General features: G+C 39.5%; 1 protein-coding gene across 8 annotated transcripts in view; it reads right to left on the minus strand.

Moving 5' to 3' along the window:
- LOC146316907 (pleckstrin homology domain-containing family A member 5-like) overlaps positions 1-22425 on the minus strand; it is a 105577-nt gene that overhangs the window by 47675 nt on the left and 35477 nt on the right. The window contains exon 1 of one of the 8 annotated variants that reach the window (XM_084733311.1): positions 11206-11461. The exons of 6 other annotated variants lie outside the window; for them this stretch is intronic. The gene's annotated coding sequence lies outside the window, so the exon portion shown is untranslated. Of the gene's footprint in view, positions 1-11205; positions 11462-22425 lie in introns of those variants that run through there. One more of the 8 variants, XM_084733310.1, reaches the window with a different exon arrangement.

Raw genomic sequence — 22425 nt, forward strand, 5'->3', positions numbered from 1 at the left:
AATACTTGATCTATCTTTATAAATGATTCATGGACATGCTGCTTATTGCCTTGAAAACAACAGAAAAGGGTTGAGTGAACTCTTCACCTGCAAAACATTAGAGCACCTGAGGCAGAGTTTGTATTGACTGGGTAGAAATGGGAATACTGAGGGGAGACACGACAAATACACAATACAGATACATGATCTTACAAAAAGAAAGCGAGCTGTATTCTAAATGACCCATCCCACCGTGGACTGGATAGTCTGTTTGTCCCCTGTCCCCTCTGGAAGCAGAACAACAAGACCTAAAAACAACTTCTTTCCAAAAGCTGGAACTTCTGCTTACTCTCTGCTACCAAAGACTGAAAAAGACTGATCGCTGTGAGCAATAACCTCATACACAACACACTTTGCTATAGTATTTCACATAATGCAGTCTTGCACATAAAATCCCATATTGCACATATTGCAGTTTTGCACATAACATCTTGTATGTACCATCATACTATCTGTCTTGTTTTTAACTCTTTTGTTCTTATCTAACCACCCATCCCTCCATCCATTCATTCATCTTTTCAAGCTGTGCTAAAGGAGGAACCCATCACTCAAAATCTGTCCATACTGTCAAGAGTGAAAACTGGTCCAACCTGACATATACTGGGTCAGTGTGACATCAAAATGAGCACTTGCAGCACGGGCACACCAAAATCCAAACAAACACAAATTAATGGAGCTTGAGACTGTGGGAAAAACAACAGCTTAAGTACCACATGAAAAGAAAAAGTATGGCATTAGGGCGTAAGCCTTTGCTGTACCCTATACAGCAAAGATGCTACATAGGGTACAACAAAGTCCACAGTAAAAAAAATATCTCTTTCCTTTTCAGATAAGAGCTTTACAGCTTTAGCTTTTACAACAACAAGAGGAGAAAAGAGCCATTTTAAATGCCCATTTCACTTTTGAGAAATCTTAAAAATGACCAGGATTTACAAGCTCCAGCAGGTTGCTGTGCCATCCTACACTCCACATGTAATGACAGAGATACAGAAGATGCCACCCACCCATCCTGTTGGACAATTACGGCGGCCCACAGTCACTTCCACCCTAACATGAATAGAACACCAGGACACAGACCACACAGTCTTTGGAGAGGAGGAGTCCGACGACTGGAGACGACGACAACAACAGCAGCTTCCCAGTAAAGCAGAGCGTGGTCAGTGTTGTGTGTGATCTGGATGGCCTAGAGGCGGAAAGCTCAGTAAGCTTATAATTCTTCCTCACTGTTACTAGTAAATCCTAAATCAAGCTTTTATTTCAACAGTGTCATTGGAATAGCGACTAGAATGCTACATTAATTCAACATCATGATCCAGTTCATCAGCTTCCTATCTTAAAACCTACAAATTAGAGATGGAAAATCAATAGTAATTTGATTATTCTGCCAGTGAGTTACAGTGAGGGGAAGTTTAGTAACTGTAGAGACTGTGCTGTCAATATATTCATCACACATATTGACAGCAGCAGAGATTAAACGAGACATTAGATAAAATGATTAAAGAGATGACCTGCAGTGTCAACAACAGTCTTCAAAGCTACTCCAGGCGTTACGTGCTCTGAAGTCATTCTATATTTCAATTTAGTTAGGCTGCACTATAAACAGAATGGAGTTGAGCTACAGCCCAAAAATAACAGTTTTTAAACATGGGGTACTCGTGTCCTGAAAAGAGCAAATACCAAGCATGAAATAGGGGGTTTAGTTTCAGTTTAGCCTGGAGAGCAACAGTCTCCACAGCTCTGGTCTATAATTACTGGAGGCACTGTTGGCAGCAGAGCACTTTGTGCGGTCTTGGGGCAGACCAACGGCACCGTTTTTCTTTGGTATCCCTTCACACATGCCTATACTGTTCTGCATGTAGGTTGGCTACAGATTTAAGAGGAAGGAAGAAAGTCTGTATAGGTATTTATGTACACAGAAGTGGGAAGAAAGAATGATGTTATGTGCAACAGTGGGTGGGATTTATTAAACAATTCAAAACTATCCAATACACTTGAGTATCTTTTAGCTTTGATATTCTTGATTACTTTGCAAATGTTGACTTCATGCACGCACCACAAGTTTTCTTTCATGTGGTACTTTAGCCATGGCTAAAAGGAAATGAAGTTTAAATATACGGGTGCATTTTGCAGACCTATTAATTGGCAATGCATGCTATTTCATTATAAGAGAGCAAAGCGTTTGATACCTTCTAGGATATTTTATAAAATAATGATCTAATTAAAGAAAATCTCTCCACTGGATCCACTTTGGTGGGTATATTTTCTCCTATAGGCTAATAAATTTGAGTGATATATTACATGTTCCTTAGGGTAGAATGACATGCAACCTAATAACTATGCAAAAGGGTATCTGGATATACCATGATGCATACTTTTCATGTTGCTAAAAATATTGTTAGATTTTCAATTACAGCTGAGATAGACAGTTTATATTTGGCATCATTGGGAAAAAGTTCCATGATAAACTTAAAGCATAATTCAAGTGGTCTGAGAGGAAAGTAGACGTTTTCTCCTCCTCTTGGCTCCGTTTTTAGGCCAATCACAGTTGACTGAGTCTCCTTCCAAAAATGTCAGTATTTGACGACCTGGTAATGAGACTCAACAAGCAGCTATCTTTGTCCAGAATCTCTTACTGCACCTTTAAGGTTTTCTTATTTTTTATTTACACCAAATCAGATAACTTTTGTATTATGGAAGGTTGCTATTACTACAGTTCACACTGGGAACCAGCATCCAGTCTGCAGCTCTGTGCTGGTTTCAGCTGGTTTCAGCTCATTGTTTTAGTTTGGTACACCACTCTAATTCGTGGTACAGTAAGTATGTGCTCTGAGCACACAAGCTCACACAAGTAGGTTGCACACTACTTGCCCAATGAAAATGGCAAAGTAAAAACAGCCAAAGAAAACAAGTAAAACATTTACTGTAGCTGGACAAAAGAGACCCAGACATTTTTCCCAGAAGGCAGACCAAACCAAGGACCAATTCAGTCCACACTAAAAAAAGGACTCTAATATGATACCCATGTTGCTGTTTCTGTTGATGTAAGTAATGTTAGACAGCTGTTTGCAAAAATATTAGCCATAGGAATTCGATACTGGAAACTTGGCACCGGCCCAAAACCACCCTGATTAAAAGACAACCCCCATTAGCAACACCTGTTCATCAGGACTTTTTGACAAGACACTGAAATCAAAGAAGACAGTTCAATATACCAGCTGATGCAGCCGATTTCTCTGAGCACAAAAAACATTTGATATTTCCTTCCTGAAGTACTGCATTACATGGTTAATCAATATTTATTTAATGTCTCTGGTTCATTAATCATGATCAAAATCCCTACCAGCTTACCCTACCCACAGTTTTCCCTCATAATGGACAGACATACTGTAAGGACAAATTTCCCTATAAAACTCAATGAAATGTCACATCAAATTAATTTTAAATAAAGCTAAATGCTTGACTTCAAGAAATCAACTGAAAGGCATAGAGATTTATCTGCTAGAAAGCTACCTGCAGATGAACCTGTTATGAAAAGGATGGAAATCATGTTAGCTACATAAAAGTGTTCAAAGATATTAGTTTAAATCTCATCTTCGAAATGGAGTTGACCGAGGGTTCTTAGGGTTAAATCAATAAAATTAAAGGCCCTCCTGACGTTAAGAAAGTTTTTGCAGATGTGCGGACTGACACGTGTGCAAGGTCACCGTTTTTAATAGGGGTGTGTGACATCAAAGAGTCCCTCTACCTCTGTGGACGGAAGCTATTTCAGAAGGTCCTTAACATTTCCAACATGATCCATGTGGCATGGGAGGACAGCAAGTCTTTAAACCTCAGTGGAAAACATGGGGGCTCTGAGGTAACATGGCTGTGGTTGTGTGCAGGCAAAAATAGGCAGGATGAGTAACAGAAATACCCATTTTCCTGTTCAGCAGAAAAATCCTTTTAGACAACCTAAAAAAGAAGCCCACGACAATCAGCGGTTGCCTCCTTTGAACTACTCTTTAAGCTGTTTCGTTAGCGTATTCACATTATACAGCAGTGACATTTAGCATATCACTGTGACGGGCTTGACAACGCAGAGAAAAGGACGAAGCCAGCCCACATGGCGGATATGTTTATTATTCAAAATCAATATTGCCTCCACATGGCATCAATAACTGATTGCAAATATGACGGGATCATATTGCGAAACAATTATTGACAGAGTATGTGGGTCGGCTGCCTTGTTTCACACAACATAAGGGCCCTCTGAAAACACTGGATGATAATGTAATCAGAGTTGATGACAGCAGCCTTTGTTGTATCAAAATCAACTGATGCGGCACAGCTACCAGCTCAGATCTTCTTCTGAGTAAATATGTTTTTCAAAATACCTCTGCCAACCAGTCTTAGCTTACAGCACCATTTGAAATGGTCACACATGCTGTGGAGGATGTGGTCTGTGGTCACTACAGTCAAGATTCAGTTAGCATAAAATCATGGGGCTGTACAGTAACAGGAGCATATGGTAACATTTTTGCTTCAGTAGAAGGCAAAAACATTGTATGCTCTTCATTTACGTTTAGGATTTCTTCTTGTTTTCGAGTGGGAGATGTTGGTTTATGGGGTGGGTGTGGGTGAAGGGCAACAGGGGGTTCCTTGCCTCTTGACCTCAGGGGAACTAGGAGCGGCTGTAAGAGCTGACCACCCTGTAGTGTGGAGGGTTGGCCAGTTTTCTGGGGTCTGGACTGTCCTGTCTGCAGCAATTAGCAGTGAGCTGCAGTAATGAAGAGCTTAAGTCCTGGGGGTCAACACTCCACGGGCTAAGCTTTTATTGTTCTGGGTGGGTCTTTGATCCCTCACTCCCCTTCTTCTCCTACGGTTTAACCACAAACAACTCTCAGGTTCCAAAAGGATATTTACATTAGTGAGAGGGCAAAGGTCTTTATGAATTTTGACAACATATCATTGGATTTTAACACTAGAATTTGCGAGCCTACTGTTGGCTCTTTTATGTAATTATTTTAATTGAAAACAGACCTGGAGTTCAGATCTTTGCTTGATATGTTTTTAAGGAAGTGAGGTGGTGGGGGAAAAATTTGGTTTAGTATTCAACCTTACTCATGTCATCTGTGAAGCCAAAAATAGCCATTTAATTTTGGGCCTTCTTCACAAAATAACAAAAAGTCCATTAAATGCACAGTGAATTCTACCATCACATTAAAACAATAATAAAAGACGTAGTTTGATGAAGTCATGAAGTGGCATGGGATCATTGACTTATTTTCTTCACTTTTAAACAACCACCATAGCTGATGATCTATCTGACATTACTTGGGCACAAATCATGTTCACAACGAAGTTTCATTCACGTTATGTTAAGTTACGTTCATCAACTTCCTTCCTCACACTTTAACATATCTCACTGTTATGACCCTAAAGTTTGGCTAGGAGATGAGGAGAGTAACGGTAAATATTAAACCAGGTAAAAAGGAACAGGAAACCAAAAGCAAATATAACAAAGTTTTTATGTACCAAAATGAAATGGACTTCCAACAAAATCAGATATTAACTGATAATAATAATGATAATAATAAACGGAGGATGAAGAACATATAGTGGCCAACACACTGTCTTGTAGGTGAGGCTGTCAATTTATTACATCCCTTGTTTTCCTGGAAATTATAGCAGCTAGCAACATGTTATGGGTTTCTCTGAGTCTGAAAATTGTTGGAAACATTAGGGATAATGTAAGTACACAGCTCAAGAAAATGTAATGTAAATGTAAATTTGTCAAAAAATCTGAACTCAAAACAGTCTCTCCCCCGACCTTTGTTTGAACGTGCAGTGGAATAAACTAAATAGGACTTTCTAAAGACCAAATGGAAGAAAAACTAAAAACACACTATCATTTGTTTTGTCAGTTTTTTCCATGTTGTGTAACTGCAAAAACTGAAGGGGATTTCCTTGTGTTGTGTCAAAAAACTTGAAAAAAAAATCTCTATATGTCATGAAGACTCATCATGAAAGCTCTGCAACTTCCACACTCTTATATTATGGCAAATAGAAAACAACTGGGAGGAAGATTTTGATTGATGTGTCACATAAATCACATCTATTAAGGACTATTTGTGGCAGGCAAGCTGAGCTCTAAAAATGGACGAGGCATCAGTTTATATGGCTTATATCTAAATATGGGGTGTGCAGAATAGAGGAAACTGATTTTTTATACTCTTTTAATTAAGAGGTTATTTTATTTATTAATTTATTCATTGATGCTGCATTAGAAGAAACAATTCATAGCCAAATGCATCATGTCTTATATTACAGGATCCCATTATCTGCATCTGTTTGCCTCATGCCGCTACAAGATTCAAGCTCTGTGATTTTTAACATTGGTAAACCACAAGCTGAGAGTGCCACGCCTTTCTGTCTGTCCTCACAACGTCTATAAATACATACTACCTTACCACAGCAAATTTTATTATTACCTCTGCCAAAGAGGTTGTGTTTTCTGTGCCATTTGTTTGACATTTGTCTGTTTGTCGGTAGGAAAACAGCTGGCCCAGTTTTCATGAGACTTTGTGAAAGGGTGGAGCATGGGCCAAAGAAGAACCCATTAAATTTTGGAGCAGATCTAAATCACAGGACAGATACATGCATTTGGCCTTTGCGGAGGTCTACGCTTTCTGAGTGCCCTTCTGGTTTTTAATTGAATGCCTTTCAAGCTGCTTCAAGTCCTCTGAGCATGATGACTATCTAATAACACATACTCCATGCAGCACTGTAGATGCTTTCAACACAGCCCTCACAGAAGCTAAAGTGAGAACATTTTAGCACACATTGTGGATCACACCCTTATCCTCGCAGTGTTGTGCTAATGAAATCATACCATCCTATTTAAACCAGAGTGCATGGTACACATTTCAGCTCTAGCTCCCTTAGCCCACATCCATATTATGCATCTGATAAAGTCACATTTAACTCTGACTTCTAAATATAAAAATATGAAAGGAATTACACACATAAGAAAACCTGCAGGCTAAGTCTACAAGAGTTCAGCAGGAAAACTTACTGGTCCCTTAAACAAATCCAACTGTAAATCACCAAACAGAACCTTTCAGTGATAATTAATCCTCCTGTTAATGCCCATAAATCTAATCCTATTACACAGGAAGGAACTTGGGCACAACGTTGGACATGGCCAGTGAGTACTGATTAACGCTTTCACATTATCAGGTGAGTACTCTTAACTAGCATTAAAAAGAGTTTGGCTGCAGTGGAACTCCTCAATACCACATGGACATTGACTGGAGAGATGAATAGCCCTCCTCACAAAGGCTGAGCTGAATAAGCAGAATAGGCAGTTTGTGAGTGGGCATGTGGAGGGCAGCAGGAGAAAAGACAAAAAAGACAAAACAGGGGCTTTGCAGTCCCCGAGAGGCCACATGAAATGCAGTGCAGCAGCATGAAGCAACGTGCTATCACAAAATGGCAATACCTGGACTAATTTAATATCCTTAAGCAATTCGGCCACATATTTTTTAAGTAAAAATGGTGGGAAACCCCGGATCACACCACAATCATTACTGAGAACACAGCCAATGGCTTCAGCTGTGGGAGCGTTGACTTTCACCTTAGACCTTTTTACTTAACCACAGAAAACAGCTGCTCATTCAGGCTACAAATCTGATTCCTTTTTTTCACAAACAATTCAATTAGCAGCTCCCTCAGAGCAGCTGCGACGGCGTGCAAAGTGTGTCAAGGTGACACAGCTGAACGGGTGACTCAAGAAGATTTCAGAGCCATGGAAACAAGCTGCCTTCTCGAGGAAAAATAAAGCTCTGATTGAAAGAGGGGACATGCTGTATTTATGAAGAAAATTCACAAAGTTATCAGGGGGGACAAGTACAGCGCATTGTAGTCATGGGAAACCAGGCTGCAGCGTGCCCCCCTGACCAGAGGTTACAACTGTTCCTCATCAGACAAAGGGATTGGTTCCTCAAAGTTCTATTTATGAAACAGAAATTCCAAACATTACATTATTAACCACACATCTAAAGTTTCTATCTTCACTTTCACTGCCTGTAAAACTCTCCTTGTTAACCATTCAATGTTCAATTTCAGGCTTCATTAAAGGCAACAGCAGGCTAGCATTCTGTGTGGCTTTCATGGCAGATAAAGTGTATGGAAGAAACCCAAAGGCAGGCTGTACAAAGCACTGAATCAAGAAACGCCTTGATCATATTTGTGTTCATGAAAGTGGGACAGAAATCACATCCATACTGTGTAGATATGTAGGTCCACCGCAGGACAAAGAGCAGAAGTGCAGCACCCAAAATAGTACTCAGACTCTTCTAATCAAGGTCATCTCCTTAAAGGAATAGATGGATGAAATGCTGCGAAGCTGCAGGCAATTAAAAGTGAGATAAATGCCATGATTAGACTACTGACTCAAAAGGTCTAAAATCCTACCTTCAGCTTTGTTCCATACTATTACAGACTAAACTAGTTGTAAGAAGTGGGAAGTAAAATTTGCTTTCAGGTCTCCATTCCTCTTTTAACCACATACTGGAGGAAAAATGAGGCAAATTACTGAGAAGCATTTGAATTCATGCAAAACTCAAAAATGTTTCATTTCAAAATGCTATGCACATGCAAGCTAGTGTCATGCTTCTACCAAAATTTACTTACAAAATGTGTGAGCACACATTCCTGCTGCCATCATGCAAAATAAACACCTAGCAATCACTTGAAAAACTAAGTTCAGAAAGCACCTCTTACATTCATTTTCTCCATACTTCAGTAAAAATACAATTTTACATTTGACATGGATGGTAAGTGTGTATTTGACAACCAGTAAATTGGCTGAATATGGGAGTGGACACCTCTCTGCAGTTTTTACCATTTTGCTGGTTTATTTCAAAGCCTGAAATCAAATGTGACCCCGCCCTCCTCTCCCCTTGATGTCTTCTGCTCACAGTGAGTGCTGCTGGGTTTGATCCAGCAGCCAATAACAGGGCATCTGTACATATCCATTACTGCTGACTGCTCTTTAATGATATCAGTATCTCAAGTATATACAATTTATTTAGATGGCCCATCTATACAGATTCAGTTTTTATCTAATATATATTACACCTAACAGTATATCAAACTGAACTGTCAAAGAGATCTGCAAGAGGGCTGTAATCATTTGATGTAAAGTCATACAGACTGGTAAAATGACTTCCTTAAACATAAGGCTAGTTTGTGCAAGGATGTTTTGCAGTCAACTCAAGTGTTGGATGACGAAGCGGCCCGCCCTCAGGCTGAACATCACAAGTACATTTTGTCAGTAGGAAACACTGCTGAAATGTCTGTGATTCCACTTCTGTAAGAAACACTGAATGTTGTGGACACTGGTCTCTGAGTGAGCTCGTAGGGAAAGTGACAGTACCACCCTTCATCCTCTGCTTGTGGGCTTGACGGGTGTCATCCTAATCTTTTGGCTTTGTACAGTGATACAGCAACACTACGCACATGCCAAACCACACTACTATGATGAATATAAAGGGTCTACGTTAGACATTACAAACAACTGTGCTGTATGCAAAGAGCCGCTTAGTAGTCAACCATTCAGACCATACAGACAGGACAACAAGCCTTAACAGAAATACTTCAAGATATAAACTTCAGATTTCCCATAGTTTTTGCATGCAGACACAAAAACAGTGGCTAGCTTTACAGATGATGTTTCACATGAAAGTTGAACAAAATCAGACAACCATCCTGCATAAAAACTCATTCTACTGGATAATGAGAAACAGGTTAAAATGTTCCTTGTCTGTTTCCAAGAATTCTGCATGCCACAAGATCAAAAAAGAAAGCTCAATAAAATACATGCTGCTTCGCAGATCCAGTGGTTGTGATTTGGTCTAAAAAGAGGACATAGTCTACAGAAGGTCACTGCAGGAGAGACAGTGGGCAATGCTATAATTATGGCTTAACTGACTGTGATTAATACATAAAAGCTTTTAAAGATCACCACAGAACCACTGTACAGTTCAGTACTGTCAGGAATAGAAATTATCATGTGAAGCAAAGTAATGGAAAGCAGTCATGAGGGAAAAACAGTGGCTCTTCATGACTGATTACAGTAAAGTGATGGCAAACACTTCAGGAAAATGGAAATGCTATTTTGATAATTGCAAACAGTGTATTAAAATTGGCAGGACAAGCACTCTTTTCTGATTGTACCGAGATTTGCATCAAAATCAGACTGTACTGAAATGCAAGGGAATAATGGGACAAAATAGAAACTGAGAAAGCTAGTCAAAAGTATTTCTCCTCCAGGGGTTTGCTTTTACTGTTCTGCACAGTCACTTGAAACTCCTGGGGCTGAGCTTTAAAGACCAACAGAATATGAGTTTTTAAAAAGATACAAATCTAACATTTGAATTGCAATTTCCTTTTGGCATTGCAGAAAGAAAGACCAAACACCACACACACACAATTTCTTTTACTTCCTACAATGGAAAATTCCTATTATTGATATAACTAAATGAGAAGATCAGGGCTGCAACTAACAATTTATCCCTTGATCATTTTCTTGATTAGTCGATTAGTTGTTGAGTCTATGAAATGTCGATCAGGGTTTCCCAAAAACCAAGACGACATCCTCAAATGTCTTGTTTTGCTCACAACACAAAGATATTCAGTTTACTGCCACAAAGAAGTAAAGAAACCAGAAAATATTCACATTAAAGAAGTTAGAATCAGAGAATTTCGAGTTTTTGTCCTTAAAAACTGCTCACTGATTAATCAATTGTCAAAATAGTTGGCATTAATTTAAACATTGATTCATATCGATGAATTGTTGCAGCTCTAAAGAAGATAGCACTAAAAAAAAGGTCCACATTAGAAATATGGTACTTGTATGCCATTATGTGAACTCCAACCCTGTATCTTGACAACACAGAGGAGCCTCGACAAAACGATGACAAAGTCCAGTGCAAAAGACGCTGTTTGCACATGAAGCCATGTGAGGAACAACACGCCTGGCAGGAGCTGCATAGATCTGCAATACAGTAGGCAATCACAGGGGCTGCATGTACACAGCCCTTTGATAGCATCTTCACAGCGAACCACGCTAAATATATGTCGCACACATCCACAAACAGCACTGCAGGTTTTTTTTTTACTTACAATGAAAAGCTCGGATAAATGTCCAGACAGGCAGTTTAACACTCGCGGTGAAGTCAAACGGAGCCAGAGACACGCGGAGATAAACAAGTGACCGTTTTATCCAGATGTGACCGTCAGATGTAACGACGTGGGAGTTTGTTGTTTCACTTTGAAGAAGCGTGTGTTGTTGTTGTGAAGTCCGCTCACAGTCCACTGGCTGCTGCTGCTGCACGGCAGAAGCCCTCAAGCTTGACTGCTGCTGCTGCGTGCGCTCGTCCGTAGTAGAGCCACACTGAAACCCGAGAGCGACGCGATGATGTCACGGTCCGGATGTAAAGCAAGCAAGGTGGCCGGTGGCGCTTTTATGATTCCCTTCCAGCACAATTACAAACCGAGCGAAAAGGGGATGTACACACACACACACACACACACACACACACACACACACACAGAGAAAGAGAGACAGGGGGATTGATGGTGCCCTGGTGAAATGAATAAAAGACTTTCCTCAACAGAAGCCGCGCAGGATTTATTCTTTACATGCAATTTACTAATTTCCTCCCTCCACACGTCGAAGAAATGTAAAAGAGCATGGAAAAACATAATATACTCCTTTGCAGTTGAAGGCATTATTGCTAAACCACATGGAAGAAGTGAAGTTTGACACCGTATCCCAGGTTTAAAGTTGTTCCATTGTTTATTTGGGACTGTATCCAGGCAGGTCAATAATATGCACATAAATGAATTTGAGCTTGGTTTCCTCAGTGAGCTATGTTATTTCTGGCATTTACCTCCCTGTAGCTGCACCTCCTTAAGCTCATTCTTCAGCAAGTCCTGACAAAGGGGTATGTTGAAAACTGAACTCTGGCAGCACCAGGCTTTAAACGGCTCAGCATGAAAGTAGGGGAGAGCAGGGAACAAAGTTTAACTTTTTTGTATCTCTCTTTTTGCACAGAGACACTTTCATTTAGAGTAACCACATTTAACTGTGAACAACATACTCGTGTCCTCTACCAAAAATCCCTTTTAAAAAATGTTGGATGAATGAGTCAGACACATTAAAACGGGAAACAGACGCTGCACATTGCAGTGTTGTAGTCAAGAACAACTAAACCGAGACCAGGAGATGATCAAGATCAGAGTGACTGAGACCAGACCAAAACTTTTAGACCATGTCAAGACCAGGTGCTGTCACATCTCTTGTTCTCTCACTCAAGTGAGGGAGCAGTACTGCAGCATGTGGCATTCATGTCAGACCTGACATTAGTTAAAGTGAGGGGGCTTTATGTGGTCTGTCTACTATTGTTCATCAAAAGCAAAAATTTAACTTACTAACTAGCTTTGCTAGCATCACTTACATTTTGCTCTTTTATTATTGCTTCCTTTCTAAGTGCAGATAAAAGTTTGATACAGTCCCAGCCGTTTCAGTTGGCTCTGTATTGCAGAATCTGCATGCTGTTGTGGATTTTCTTCTTTTTCTTCCGAATCCTGTTTTCACTTTCTTGGACTGTGTGTGAAGGGGAGGGGTGACAGCCAGTAATAATAACAAAAACTTCATTTCAGAGAAGAGTCAAATTATTTGTTTCATCTGAAGCAGAAAGTTTTACATCCAATCACAGTTATGATGGTAACAAATTAATCAGACAATCCACAGGCAATTTAGCGATATCACAGCAGTTGGTTCAAAACCAAGTTGTGGCTCAAGGAATTGATATTCTGTATCTCAGTCTGGTTTCCTTTCTTGTCTATCCCAGTCACTGCGTGGAGCTATGCTATCTAGTGGAAGCTTGTTAGTTTCAATGGGATGAAGTGAGAGAAAGAACTGAATATCAAGTAGGTGCAGCAGGGAGCCTGCAGCTATTGAAGACATGAAAGCCCGGACAATGACCTCGGCCCAAACCTAGAAGCCAAACAGCTCCTCCACTCATCAACCTGCTGAGTGCAGTCAATGGTGCAGGAAGACACCCAGAGACAGTCAATGCACTCTTAGTGGCTGCTTCTCTCCCTCTGATCCCTCCTTTTTAGAGATCCTTCAGCATGTCTTAAGAGTGTACTGTAGTGATCAGTGTCACTGAGTTTTAACAAAAACCAAACACAAATACTGAATGAATTTTTTATGGGTTGAAAACACAGTAAAGAGGCATTACAGATATTAACACCATCAGTAATAATGCGTGAGCTACCTTGACCAGCCCAACCGCATAAATAATGCATCGTGCTTCCATTATAAAGCAAGGGGGGGGGGTGTGGGGGTCTGCTAAAACATTCAGTCCTTCAGCTATCCTTGGTTCTCCAGGGAGGCCTACCCATGCTGGAGCTTGGAGCCAGGGGATATGGCCACCACCTGGGGCACATAATGGACACCATACCCCGAGAGAGAGGGGAAAAATATCTGGAGGATATGTGATATGATATTTAGTGACCAAATCCATGAAAGAGGGATCCACAGCCAATAAGGAGCTTGTGCTCCAATGCTCACAAAAAAGGTGTCAGAGGGGAAAGTCAAAGCAAGCTGTTCAGCCATCTGTGTGTATGTATGTATGTGTGTGTGTGTGTGTGTGTGTGTGTGTGTGTGTGTGTGTGTGTGTGTGTGTGTGTGTGTGTGTGTGTGTGTGTGTTGTCTTGCCACAGGAGAGAATGTTTTTTTTTATCCAGGAGTGGTGTCAACGCCCAAATCAAACAACAGTCTACTGCTCTAAAGAAAATTATTTCCACTGCCAAGCACTTCACAATAGCTTCTATTTAAATGTATAACAAATTTTAACAGAATTTTGACTTAAAAGAAAATGTGAATTAATGCTTGTTTCCATCTACTGCAATGATGCGATTATTAGAATTGGCTCATCGAGGTAAGCAAGGTACAATGTAGATTAATTTCTCATTATACAACACAGGATCGTATAATAAGATTAAGTTGTAATTCTGTTTTTGCTACTTGCAAAAAAATGGTAAAATTATATGCAGTAGATTAGCTGAATAAAAATAAGACAGAAAAAAATATAAAAAATAATAAGACAATGACAATGCTGAGAATGAATAAAGCAGATTTACAGCCTGAGGAGAGAAGCTGCTCTGTAGTGTGGTGATACAGCAGTGGATACTTCTGTATCTCTTGCCAAATGGCAGCAGGGTGAACAGGCTGTGGCTGGGGTGGATATCGTCTTTTACTATCCTTATAAAGTGCCAACTCTCCAGTCAAAACCATTATTAACAATACAGAAGGAGAGGGCACAGCACGATGACCTAATTAAAAAAAAACAATCAAAAATAAAATGCTAAAAAAAATTTAGAATTTTTTTCATGTATTAATGTGAAGAATATTACATCAGATTCGTGTGAAGCAATTATGGATGTATTATAGAGCCATGGGAGCAATGAGAAGACTGCCAGAGTGGCTGATCAATCATGCAAGTTAAATGTTCACTACATCAGAATTTATTTGGAAAAAGTGTTTCCATCCCCCAATCAGTGCATTAACTCTTTTTTCAAAAAGACAAAAAACCCCACAAGCAAGCATAAAATGTTTCTGCAAAATTGACGATTATCAGTTCCATTAACCTTTTATAAAGCAATACTAAAAAAACACAGCCAGTGTTACAAATAACATGAGAGGGTGGTTACAGACAACAATACATACCTCACAATTCCCTTGTTGTGTTTAACAACTTTTAGTTCTATTAAAGAAGTCTCCTAGGCAGAGCGTTCTTAAGTTCTAACTCATTGTAAGTCAGACTGAGGGCATCTGCTCGATGATTAAAAAGTAAATTTCACCGTCACAGTCACTGAGCCTCCCTGAATTATCCCAAACATACATCTACACATTAGGATGTGTTCAAAATCACAGACGCAGTGACCTAATTAGCTTAAGGTGTTTCACATTTTGGTTCTTCGTGCTGAAAATGTTTTGTCAGGAGACCAAAAGCACTTGTCACGATCAACCCAGAGGCTGAGCATTAGAACTGATTGCAACCGTAGGCTATTTATTTTCATTTCTTTTATATAAATTAGGAAACACGCCAAGCTCTGGCTTAATAGTGGAAAAACCCCTAATAGTCCTTAGACCAGTTCATCAGGCATTCAGTGGGAGTGGGAGACTGAACTACTGTTCCAAGAATCTGTTTAAGGGGGGGAGTATGACCATGCCAAGGTCATACAAACTCTGTTTCATCTCAAACAAAAGTTAACTACTCTCCATTTTATGGCCACACACCATTAGGTTTTATGACAGAGTAAGGATAACATGGTGGGCAAGCTCATATCTGTTGATGTTATCACAGAGGTTTGGCTCCACCACCACCACTCCTGTCTGGCCGTCAAAGCCGAGGACCTCGTAAAGTAACGATGCACTGTGCGTGAAGGCAGATACAGAGACTATGAACAATAGTAACACCTGCACAACATAACAGAAATCTAATACAACAGTCCTGCAATATTCAGTGGTGCAAATCACTGTGATATTGGGCTAACAACAACAGTCACTTCCAGGTAGACAACTCACAACAGATGTGAATTGTGGCGATATGTAAAATTGTTTATTTCTGTTGTCAGACGTAACTGTAAAGTTTGAAGATATATAGTTGAACACACTGGATTGACCTATCTGACGTTGCGGCTGTGCTTCTTTTATGTACTGTGTTGCTTTGCTAATGTCTTTGGTAAACCACCGAACAGTGATATCTCACCACCAGTCAGACTACGCCCAGCCTGAAATATCTCTGAAACTGGGCTCTATCCAGATGGAGTTCATGGACCAAACAACGATACTCTCCTAGTTGTTTCCTTGCTTGATTTTTTTTCCTGAAAAAATGAGGAGAGGGAGCAGTAGTAGCGAGAAATCCAGTGATTCAGGGGGAAAAAGTTATTTTCTGATTATTTCCCAGGAGTTATGTTCAAACACAAACAAACACCCCCACACTGCCGCACATCCCTGTGATAATTGCTGTGCTCATTTTGGGCAAATTTAAGCTGTCATTTTCTATAGTCAGTGGCTCAACGGGTAAATTAGGTCTCCAACCGAATGTTAGTGAAACTGCTGCTTTTAATGCGATATGAAAGCATACAATTTAGATGAATGAGATTACACCCTTTGAGAAAACTTCATTAATGGCTCAAAATGATTTTTTCTTCCTCAGTGTCCCCTTTGCTCAATTAAACTTTACTACAGACAAGTACTATAGGTTGTACACAATTCCATAAATTTTAACAGTGCAATTATTATTGCATTGACACTTTCAATGCACATTAGATGACATATAAGAGAACACATGTATTGACAATGATCAATATGGTGTAGCTCTATTAGCAAGTATAACACAAATATAACAAAGCATCCTTGAGAAACACTGCATATTAATATTTTTAAGTTTTAATGTTTTTTCAGGCAAGTAAGCAACCATTTATATTCCTGATATGTGGTCAGTTTATCCAATTAACACCTATTTGGAAATTTGCTACAAAGATGTTGTAATGATAAGTTTCTCGACTTTCCCAGAATTGTCCCAGATGCCATTTTTATTGTCCCCTTAACATAATTTTTAACACCGGTTGCTGCCATTAAATTGAATGTATTTCTACCCACAAGGTATTGTAAACAAACATTGTGATTGGTTTTGTACTATCCTTGAAAAGGTTATAGTGCTCTGTCTTTATTTAGACAGCATCAGGCAGGTGAGTCATCTCTGGTATTTTTTTTTCCAGGACAACTTGTTTTTGATCGTTATTTTTTGTTCTAGATATTCTGTCAGCCACTTGTACACAAAAAAAGGTAGAAAATAAAACTCTTTCATGAACAAAGTTTTATAAATCCAAAGTGTGAGCAGCTCTAACATGCTGTGCTAATTGATATGTCCTGTGGTTGTATTGTTTCCACCTTTTATTCCATTCTGAAAGCAAGTACACCGTGAGCTGCATAACATTGTTTTGTGTCTAAAAACAGTCATGTTGTGCAGTACAGTGCAACTGTGCCTATAGGATAGTCTATGGCGGAAGCTCAGACACAAAAATACAAAAAAAAATCTCCTATACATTGTACCAATTATCAATGAGCAACAGAGCGTTTCTTTGCAGCTACAGCTTGCTCTAGAGGCTTCATCCGGTTCTCAGCTGACAGATGCCGAGGCGAAGCTTTCAGACTCATTAACTGCCCACACAGAGTCAGAGAGAGACAGGAAGGGAGAGGGAATCGCTAAGTGTTCACATGTTTATCCACTCTCAGAGGATCCTCTTCTACCTGCCCACTCGCTCTCGTCTCTGGCTCTTTCCTCATCCACCTACACTCCCACGCTCTCTCCTTTGTCACTGATTTGCAGGTTATTACCTACCTGCTGGTGCTCTGAACAGCTGCAGGTACAGTAGCTGAAAGCAACAGTAGCCCGGGGTTGATGGTGAAGAAGACAGCCTGAATCAGAGCATTTGCCAGCACTCTGCAGGGGCCTCTGTTCCAACTGAGCGATAGCGAAAGAATCCTGCATGCATAAACAGTTCTGTTTCCAGCTCGTCTTCAGGGAGCCAGCGAGAAGATGAGCTGAAATGGCCACCCTTCTTGGTGCATTGGTGTTTGAGTATGTGGAGAAAGGGGGTCTCTCCTGCTCCGGTAATTAGATGTGTGTGTCAAATGGAGCTGAAAAACAACAAAAGACTCCTGGGTGCCTGAGCGGTCACATCCAGAGACACAAGACCGACATGTAGTTCACATCAGTGAATTGAAAATTACTTTGCAAAGGTCAAATATACAATGAATATTAACTTTTGATTAAGCCAAGAGATCACGCACATGCTAATACAGTCTGGAAACACTGAGAAGATAACTTGATATATTCAGAAGACTTCTAGCTAAGTCATGACAAGCCATGGCATGCCCCAGGGAAGATACCGACGTGATTTCCAAACCTCCTGAGCAGTTTCCATCTCCATATCCATGGAGACACAGTTGTTGGGATTTGAGAATTCTCAGAACAAGACAGGTTTTATTATCTGCTTTAACTACAGAGATGAAAGCATTTGAATCTGATAGTGAACAGAAAGTATTTCTGTCAAAACAAATGAAAACTTACAATAAAACACTGTCTGTACTGAATGTCTGTACTGAATGAAAAGGCCAGCCGAGATGACTCTTAAATGTTGCATTGATTTGTCAGTGCTTCAAAGTGTACAGAATGTATAGCTACTAAAGATCGACTTCATTCAACTGTTTTATCCATGAATCTTTTCCATATGCCTTTTTGGAAGGATATAATGCAAAGAAAATGTGTTTACACTAGCACACTGAAGAAAAGACTAATTAGAAAAAGATCAAAAAGAACATGACTAGTTTTGCAGAGGCTAACAAAATGGACCAATCAATGAGGAAGTCAAACTCGCAGTCCCTCCAGGCTGTCAGGAAGTTTAGGAGAGCTGAATCCTCTCATGAATTACAACACCCCAGTGATCATAATTACATGTGCAGGCCAAAAATCACTGCTACTGACACATTGAAAATCGAAAGGCAGTTTCTAGGATCTGTCTAGAAACTGAGCAGATATGCGAGTTGGCGGCACAGGCAATGTGCAGTCCTGGGATTACACCAAGATGCTCAAGTCACACCAGTGATCAAGCAAAAGAGTGGGAGGAAGATTAGGCCTGCAGATCAGCGAACACAGAGTGTTTCTCAAGCACAATGGCCCTGATGAGTGACATCACAGAGGGTCAACAGAGAACAGTGGGGTCGGACAGGCTCGCTTCACTGCTCAGGCTGCTTTGTGAGCCTTGGCAGCACTGACAGTCACAAATTCCAAAGTTTGCAAGTCAAAACACCAATAGCGATGCACTCTAGCATGAGCCCTCACACAGCCCAGCCCCCTTCAGCACAACTCAGCCAACTCATGACTGCTTGCTGTGTGCTGACCAGGCTTGACTTTCTTTTTCCAGTATCAGCAAAGGGTACAGAGGCCCCCCAACTCCAGTTATCCAAGAAATATTTATAGATCCTTTATGTCTTGGATCATGACAGCCTGATGAGAGCATCAGCCTGTCAACTTTGTGTTTACAACACCGGGGCAACCAAACACAGAGGTAATTATTTGTTTATGAATAATTTATAGTTAAACTGCTGAAGATAAACACAAAAACCTTTGAGTAAGCACAGCATCAATCTATGGGGTCTCAGTTCTGCAGAATGATGATAAAAGTATGTTATACTGCATCCTGTGAAATACTCTACCAATACCAGAATACTGGCATTAAACGTGGATACTCAATAATTCTTTTGATACAAAAGGAAAAAAATGTCCTTGGCACACAAAATAGGATCATTTTTCCTTAAAGAGAAAGTCACTGAACACAATCTGGTTTTGCAGCAAGCAAAATTTCAGGCTTGCCAATAAAGACTGAACAGTACTGAGGTCTTGAATGACCACTTGGATGTTTTTTAATAGCTTTGGTACTTTCAGCACTATAATTAACAGATATATTATCATTTTAAACTTGTGGTATGGAAAAAGTATAGTATAGAAAGATTATTTTTGTTTTGGCCCTGCAAATAACTTTGAACATTCTTGTGTAAACATTACAATACTTACACTGCAATTATACTTTAATTTAGGTTTCTGCTCCACACCATTGTCCCTTAACTAAAAGATAAACACAATTATGCAAATCAAATCAGGGTCAGTGTGATTATTTAGAATGGATTGACATGCACTACCTGAGCAGATAACCCAGTGGACAGGTGTTTCTATCAAAAATGGGGATTTCTATTGACATATAAGCAACATTTAAACAATGTTAAGCAAGACTAGACAAGCATGTGTAGTTAGAAGTGAAACTGAAATGTTACTTGTTACTGAACATGCAATTCTGTCTGTTTGCAGTAAACATGGAAAAACAGCTGCAGACTCAAGAAAGACTGTAAACAATTATGACAAGGGCTTAACCTTTGAAAGCAGTCTCATGTAACTGAGTCAAACTTCAGGCTGACAATACATTCAGTGGACCAGTTTATTAGATATGGATGTTTCTCATATAAACATGAGTGTGAGAACAGCATGTCGGCTGACTTTCTATAGTCACAGTAGACATAACAAAATTCCAATCAGATTTACTGGCCAAGTGTGTGTACAGAAACACAGAGTCTCACTCCACTATTTCATTGCTCTCAATGTACTTGCACAAGAATAGACTACAGTAGCTAAGAAGAAGAACAAAAAGCTGAACAAATAAAGGTAAAGAGTAACCAGGAGTGTTATGTTTGCATGGATGTAAAAAGAAGTGTAAATATGAATATATAAATATCCAAATATACTGTATACAAGAAGCACCAGTATCCAACAACATGAATAAAAACTAATAAATAATGCAAAGCATTATAAGAAAATCATGGACTTGGACATAATTCTCAAGTCCTCTAATGAGAGGATGATAAAATTCACCATAAAATTAGCTGAAGACATTACTGCAGCACAACCATATACAGTCTATGTGAAGAACACAAGCCAATACTAAAATAACTCTGAATGCATGACGAACCATGGCATCTTAGTCACAGTGGTATCATCGTTAAGCCATGAACTAATTATAAAAAGCAATAGAAAAACCACACAGACGCTTTAATATCTACTCACACTTCCTCCAGGTAAATGCTAGCTGAGAAGTGTTATAGATTAAGTCAAGCCTCACTCACTTTCAGCTTCCACAGCGGGCACATAAAAAGATGCACACAGTTCATTGTGAGCCTAATGAATGTATCAACTCTTGTCTTTGGGTGTAATGAACCCATTGGGAGTGGATAATGTAGGGCATGGTGCTGATTTGATAGAGCCAATAACAGCAACCCAATCCACATACACAGGGAGCCTCCATAACCAGCTACAAAACTGATGATTATACAGCACTGGAAGAGCACAGCACAGCATGTATCATCGCCCATCCTATCAGCTCATTTCCCTCCAGAGATTATGTTGTCGTTTTAGATTGATTATGGTGAAGACTTCAGATGCAGCATCAGCTTCTGCTGCACAAACGTTGACTATATACAGTGCAGCTACAAAGCTCAGACAAACTTGAACATAATCAACTCGGCTTTGCCAGACTTGATGCAATGTGAGTCTGCATGTACTAAAAGATTAGTTATGTATATATTCAAAAAATAACATTGATCGCTCTTCCAAGGAAACAAAAAAATTATTTTCTCAGTGAGCGACTCAAGACCTACATCAGATTTCCATTCATCACAGCCAAGAGAACAATTTATTGTCTTGAAAAGGCCGCCTTTTTTCCCCTCACAACTACTTCCTTCATTGCTAAGAAACTGGGTGAAAACTGTCTATTCAACACAGCTGTTCAAGTGGATTTTATGACACTCACTTATTTGAAGACCAAGCTAATTGTCTGAATGCACATGAATGGGAACAAAGAACTGAAATTTCTTTAGAATCAGTTTGTCACAGCCCCTATTTACTTCAGCTTATGCAACCAGGATTGTATGTTTGAGAAAGAGGGATGGGAAGAGAGTATCGGAGGTCATGAAAGGTCCTACAGCAAAGGCTATCATAGATGCTTCAAATATAGATTGAAAATATGGTTATGTATCTTATATTTCTCTCTGTGCTGTTGTGGCGGCAACTCTTGATTCTTAATACCCTATTTTAAGTTTAAGTTTGTGTGTTGAATAGGAACAAAATTACTATGTCAACATAAACATGAAAAATTAAGACAAAGCTGAAAGAGATACTATCTGTGCCCTAGTTAATTCTAAGACTGTGTGTTCAGACAAAATACAGAAAAGTGGCTGAATAAAGTGTGATCAAAAAAGTATGTTTACTAAATTAAGTAGCAGAAGTGGAGAGAAAATGGAAAAGTTACTCACAGATGCAAAAAATAAAAATAGTTTGCAAATGGGCTTCAGACAAGTCCAGGAATTCTGCAGAAAACATAAAAATAAGCTATAAATCCTTAGAGAGACACTTAGCATTTTCCTGTTGAAGTTTAATTTGAAGTGGAATTCTAACACAGTTATGAATAAAGTGGAGCTGAAACAATTACATAAATAATCTGCAACTATTTTGATAGCCAGTTGAATGTTTCAGTTCTTTTTCATGCAAAAGTGCCAAACATTTTGCCTGGGCGCAGACTTTTTAATCCGCCCACTCCACAGAGTTGGAGTGTAACAAGCAATTAAATCTTTGGGTTTTGGACAAAATGAGTAATTTGTAGACATATTTTCTCACATTTCATAAAGCAAAAGAGTAATTGATTAAAGCTGAGGTA

This window comes from Lutjanus erythropterus, chromosome 13, assembly GCF_056507025.1.
Source record: "Lutjanus erythropterus isolate fLutEry1 chromosome 13, fLutEry1.hap2, whole genome shotgun sequence".
Classification (NCBI taxonomy): domain Eukaryota; kingdom Metazoa; phylum Chordata; class Actinopteri; order Lutjaniformes; family Lutjanidae; genus Lutjanus; species Lutjanus erythropterus.